The sequence below is a fragment of the Galeopterus variegatus genome, unplaced genomic scaffold (genome assembly GCF_000696425.1).
Source record: "Galeopterus variegatus unplaced genomic scaffold, G_variegatus-3.0.2 Scaffold5607, whole genome shotgun sequence".
NCBI lineage: Eukaryota > Metazoa > Chordata > Mammalia > Dermoptera > Cynocephalidae > Galeopterus > Galeopterus variegatus.
In genome coordinates, this window is record NW_007731718.1 from 24,612 (window position 1) to 31,328 (window position 6,717).

Here is a 6,717-nt window from a genome sequence, read left to right on the forward strand (position 1 = left end):
CCCCGCGCCAGCCACTGTGCCACCCAGCCCCGCCCCGCCCCGCCAGCGCACGAGCAGTAGTGCCGCCCACTTTCCATCTCCTCTATTCCGGATGTGCCCTCATGGGGACCTCCCGCCTAGTTCTGGGTTGGGTGGACAAATGGTTCATTCACCACCCATTCATTCAGATGGCCCCCTGTGTGCCGGGTGCAGGACACCAGGACCCTTTGGGGGCACTCCCACACCAAATGTGACTCAATGGGCTTTGTTCACGGGTCTTCTCTTAAGTACGAAAAGGGATGAAAACTGGATGGCGATGCCATAACTACTCTCTTAATCTATTTTCTGAAAGTGTCCAGGAGAGGACAGTTAGGATTTCGTGGCATGGTGCACAGGTCCTGTGAGGAAAGGCGCAGAGAGAGGACATTGCTCAGCAGGAGCAATGAGGTGGAGGAGGCAGCAAAGGCTTCCAAGGGCAGGGGGTCCCCGACCCGAGTGTTAAAGGACAAGTAGGAATTACACCACTTCCAGTGGGATGGGATGAGGCTCCTAGCCAGAGAATACAGGGATCAATCAGAGGCACAGTCAGGGTGGGCAGAGGAGGGTGGGGGTCAGAGGGTCTTGGCAGGGTTTGAGGGTGGACAGCTGGATGTGGCCTTGCTGGGAGGGTAATGCCTTCTGCCCTGGGGGTGGTGGGGAACCTTCCAGGGTTTCAGGCAGGGAGGTATGATTGGATTTGCTTGATGGGAAGATGCCCTCAGCAGGAGTGTGGAGGATGGATCCCAGGGTCAGGAGTGGAGCAGAGGGAGCAGTTGGCAAGGTGCAGCCAAGTCCCCACTCAGCATGGAGAGCAGAGGGTGGGCAGGAGGGATTCTCCTGTCGGGATGGGCCAAGATGTGGCAACCCCTCAGGTGGGAGGGAGAGGAGTTGTTCCAGTTCCTGCAGCAGGTGTTGCTGTAAGGGGATTAAGTCTGGAGGAGACGGTGAAAAGTTCCATTTTGGATATGCTGGGTTTGAGGTTCTTGTGGGACTTTTCAGTTCACTTATTTCTCCCACAAGCGTTAGTCACCCTGGGTGTGGGTCAGAGGGCAGGGTGTGTTTGGTCACTGACTCAGAGCTTCTGAGGGAGCTGACTGCACCCAGACACAACCGGAGCTGCCCCGGGCCCACCTTTGTGCAGAAGCACCAATCTCAGAGAGGGGGAAAACTTTGGGGATAAAAGAGAGAAGAGTGGGTGCTTCCTTCTTCTCTCCTCTGGGTCCCTATTGACGTCTGGGTGGATGAGGTCCCTGTAAGCCTTGACATGCCACCATAAGAGCTGACCTCTGCTGAAGATGGGGTGACAAGGCCATGAGGAAACAACTGTAGGGTCTGTCTCAGGCCCTGCTCAGTTGTTGGCATCAGCCCTCCCAGGTGGACCATCTGCTGGAAGGTGAAGAGGCACTACCATGGGGACTTCTGGATGTGTGTAAAGTCAAAGAGACGGTGGATCTGTAAGGCCCCTTGCAATGCTGCTGCCTGTGAATTTCCCGACGGGGATACAAACCAAGCCATTGTCAGAAGCAATCATGTTTAGCAGTTTGTGTGAAGCAAATGACAGGTGCAGAGCTGTGTTGTGCCACAGGGGTTTAGGGTGGAGTTAAATGTACTTATATCAGAACAAAGCCAAGTTTATCACAACTGAGCTGTTTCTTCCCTGGAAGGGCCATCTCCTATGAAAAAGTAATTTCTGCTGCATAGATGAGCACAGGGCTTCTGTTCAGAATGGATTTCTTGGCCACCAGACACAGTTTCTAACCTACACTTTTGTGAAATAGTTCTCTGATGTGCTGCACATATTGTAACCAAGATAAAATGAAAACTTCTTCTGAGGTAACATTACTTTTCTGTAAGAGACATTCTTTGCCTCAGATTATTACTACATAGTGTCTAGCATTATCCTGGAGGTCCAAGCCAATGCTGTAAGGAAAGAAAAATAAATGAGATATTTAAACATTGGGAAGGAAAAGGTAACACTGCCATTATTTAAAGTTGATATACAAAAAATTCAACCAAACACACACACACACACACACACACACACACACAATGACCAACTACTAGAACTAATAGGAGAATTCAGCAACTTCACTAGACACACATATCAACTTTAAAAAATCAATCAAATTTTTCTACATCTTTGATAGCCAATTACAAAAAATACAGTAATGAAAAGAAGAGGCCATTCGCAGGAGCAGCCAACCTGTAACATAATTGCCTGTAGACAGAGAAGCAGTGCAGTGCTTGAGAGTATGGACTCTAAACTGTTTGAGTCTTGGTTCTGCTCCTTACTTGCTGTGTCTGGGCTCAGTTTCCTCATCTGGAAAATGATGATAATAAAAGTACCTACAATATAGAGTTGTTGTGATTATTATGTGAGTTAGGGTAACCATAGAATAGTCTTTGAGGAAAAATTTAAAAGTCTGATCAAGAACAGAGAATGATTTAACTAAATAATTCCATACCCTTGGGCGGAAGGTCTCCATATCTACAAAAACTCAAGTCTCTTTTAATTAACTCACATATTCAATGCAATCCCAACACAAACTACAAATAAATTTTATGAGAAACTTAATAAACCTACTCTAAAATATATATGTAAGAGTAAAAGTGTATGAATAGCTAAGTTAAACTTGCAAAGGAATAATGACAAGGGGGACTAGTCCTACCAGATATAGACATGGTTCAAAAAGACATAATTAAAAGCAATAGAAATAAAAATACTGGTATTGGCAAAAGACATACATATGGACCATAGAGAAATTAGAGACAGAGTTGCATACATGGGTATTTAGTATAAGGTACAGATGATATGAGGAAGCATGGAATATTTAGTAGAAAATGCTCAGTGTGTGGTGAAAAATAAAACTGGAATCCAACCTGAAACAACATACAGAGGTGAATCCCCTTGGAAGTGAATTAAAGACTAAATGTGAAAAGTACAACTGCTACAGTAGTAGAAGAAAATGTAGAGGACATCTTTTTCACCCAGGAGTGGGAAGGACTTCTTAAAAGCATCAATAGCCCCAAGCCATAAGGCAAAATATCAATAAATTGGACTGAATAAAAATTAAGGATTTCTGTTGTGTGAATTCCTGTTAACCATGGATCAAGGTAACAGTCAGCTGACAAGATGAAGAAGATATTTTTCAATGTCTAAAACCAATAGGAGGGGGCTGGCTGGTTAGCTCAGTTGGGAGAGCATGGTGCTGGTGACACCAAGGTCAAGGGTTCAGATCCCACACCAGCCAGCTGCCAAAAATAAATAAATAAAACCAATAAGAGAACGTACAAGGAACTCCTGCATATTAGCAAGAAAAAGACAGAAATCCTAATGAAAATGTGCAAAGCTCATGAACAGGCAACTTACAGAGGAAACCCCAAAGGTTAATGTGCACAATAAAATTATCAGATATATTGTGATCAGAAAATACAAATGAAAACAAGAGTGAGATATCACTTTATATCTCTTAGACTGGCAAAACTAGAACATTGGATGCTGACAAGTATCGGGGAAAGGTGGGACTCCAGAATCTGTCGGACAATGTGAGTAGTACAGCACAGCTATTTTGGAGGGCATTCTGGTGTTCCTTGGTCAGATTAAGTATATGCACACCCAGTGAACCAGCCGTTCTACCTTGAGTGTGTATCCCCCAAAGATTTTCATACAGGCCCGAAAAGCGACGTGAGTGATGTTCATTAAGTCATTGTTAGTAGTGGTGGGGAGCTGGAGGAAATCTAGCTGCCCACCACTGGGGGAGTAGGAGGTAGAAGGGATCCACTTCACAGAGTATTCTGCAGCAGTTACAGTAATGGACTAGATGTACATATGGCAACATGGACATATCTTACAAATATAATACTGGATAAAAATGTAAAGGTGAAAACAGAATAAGATCTGCATAAAATATTGTAGGTAGACAATTAAAACCCTTGGGGCTAGATGTACATATGGCAACATGGACATATCTTACAAATATAATACTGGATAAAAATGTAAAAGTGAAAACAGAATAAGATCTGCATAAAATATTGTAGGTAGACAATTAAAACCCTTGGGATCAGAGTTGTTTTGGAATTCAAAAAATTTGGATTTTAGAAAGGGAAGAGGCAGCATCCCATGATACAATATTTCTGCAGCAAAATGTAGGAATAGTTACACGAAGTGGACAAAGACACACAAATAACTTGACTTCGGTCAGATTTTGCTGCTATGTTTATGAAAAAACTTTTGGAGTCCAGAGCTGCATAAGTTTAAGAATTGTGGATACAGGATTGTAGACCTTTATTTACTTAAATGAGAAGAATATATTCAAAATAGTACACATTATACAAAGACACGAACAAAAGGATGTACGAGCATCCTTCAAAAAGTTCATGGAAAGATTCTTATTACCTTTCGATTGTGTTTTCCATGAACTTGTTGAAGTACCCTCATATGTTAAACACGTTGGGATAGATCCCACTGGGGAGTGAGGGGGAATGAGAATGATGAATGATGATAAGAAAATACACAAATACATGTAGACAGATGTATAGGAGAAGGGATCAATGGGTTGAAGAATGAGATCAACTCAGTCCTCTTCACTCGAAGTCTTTTATCTCTCCAAAAGGTATATAAAGACGTCCTTCTAAGCAGATAACTCAAGACAGTTGTTTGCAAACTTCAGTTGCCATTTGGTACATTCAGGTAGTTTCTCTGTTAGTCACTCCTTTGCCACTCAATTTGAGCAACACACCAATCAGGAATCTTGCATCACTGGGAGTCAAGGGTCTTTTCAAGAATTTGGCAGAATATATTAAGGGTCTGTATCAGTGGTTCTCAGGTGGAGATGATCTTGCTCCCCAAGGAACATTTGGCAATGTATGGAGACATTTTTGGTTGTTGTAACTGGAGGATGGGGGTTGCTAATGGCATCTAGTGGGTAGAGAAATGCTGCTAAATGCTGCTAAACATCCCACAGTACACAGGATCGTCCTCCTGCCCCCAACAAAGAATGATCTGATCCAAAATATTAATAGTTCTAGGAGAGAAACACTGGCCTATGTGAAAAGGTAGCTAGTATGTCTGCCTTTACTGTTATTCTTCTTGGTAAGTAGACAAGTTCATAGTCAGAGGCCCTGAACAGAAGACTTTGGACTATATCTTTGGTTCCTTAATTTAGGTTGGCAGCTCTTCCTTAGAAGAAACGAGACCCTGAAGACGCTGGTGATGAGTTGAGACTGTAAATTTGCATGTGTAGGTCAGGACTGTAGACACTAGGGTGCTTCATGACACAGCAAGGATCTGCTGTCAGTTTTCCTGCAGTTCTAGTCCATAGATGTTATTGAACTTGAGCATAAATCAGCTGGTGTCCACATGGCATCAGACGATCTGGGGTCCAATTCAGCTCACATCCTGAAAGGGGCCTGTCAGGGGTAACAAACAGAGATTTATGTTCCTTGTTCAATACCAACCCAGCTGACATGCTGAGGAGCCTGGTTCTACAGAGCACTTTCTTCTTTGGTGAGGAAGTGTCTCAGCAGTGGAAGGAAAGATACCGTGTTAGCTGAGCCAGAAAGGCTGTAGAGCTAAAGGAACTTTGGACCTATGATCCAAAGACCTAAGTTCTAGCCCCTGTCTGCTACTTGGTAGCTGTGTGAGCTTGGACAAGCCACAGCCTTCCTAATTTTCATATCTGCAAAATGGAGACAGTAGTCCTTGGCTATCCCAGCTTTGTCATTCAGATCAGACTATATAATGAACAGGTAAGAATTGTGTAAGGTGGTAGAGTGTCATCAATATGACATATTATTCTACAGTGTGAAATATAGGTATTATTTTTGGATTAAGGCACCCACAAACCAGTTTCTTCTACAACTGCATCTTTGCACTCTTTGAAATGTTAAGTAGCAACTTCCCAATGGAAGGGGAGGGGAGTCCTAAATGTTCACAACCCAGTTTCTGTAGGCAGCATCCATGTGAAATTTATACTGTCTTGAAGAACTTCAAAAATATTGACAATGGGCTTCAAGAAAAAAATCCAGGAAAGGTGCCATTTATTGCTTATTGATGCTCTAGAATAAAGATTTTATGAATATTGATGCAAATTTTCTTCACCTTGATTCACTTTAACAAACTCTCTAAATAAAAAACAGCTCTTCAGCATTGCAATCTTATGAATGATTAAGATCACCTGATGTCCAGATATGCTAAAGAAAAAGTTTGATAAATTTGGCTATATAAAAATCAAACACTTCTCTGAGAAAAAATATCATAGACAACATTTAAAGATAAATGATAATCCAGAAAAAACATTCATAACAGTATATGACAGACCAATGGCTAATGTCCTTAGCATATATAAGGGTACTTCAAAACGTTCAAGGAAAGATCCGTATTATTATTTTTTTCATATTATCTTTAATTCTATTTTTCTACGGACTTTTTGAAGTACTCTCGTAAATACGAATATCAGTAAGAAATAGGCCAACGATGCAATGCAAAATTAGTCAAAGAACATGAAAAGACAGTTCAAAGTAAATAAAAATTACTTATGAACATGAGAAATACTCAGCTGTACTCATAATAAAATACAAATCAAAATTAATAAATATGATTTTAACCTATAATTTGCAAAGCTAAAGAGTTTGATGGTTTATAGAACAAGTGAGGGTGTGTGGAAACAGGCTGCCACATTTTGTTGGAGGGAGTGTAAT

General features: G+C 41.8%; 1 non-coding gene across 1 annotated transcript; it reads left to right on the forward strand.

Annotated features, from left to right (window-relative positions):
• Positions 1-3,196: 3,196 nt before the first annotated feature.
• On the forward strand, positions 3,197-3,269 carry TRNAT-GGU. The gene has a single exon. It is a non-coding gene; the product is annotated as a tRNA-Thr (tRNA).
• The last annotated feature ends 3,448 nt before the right edge of the window (positions 3,270-6,717 follow it).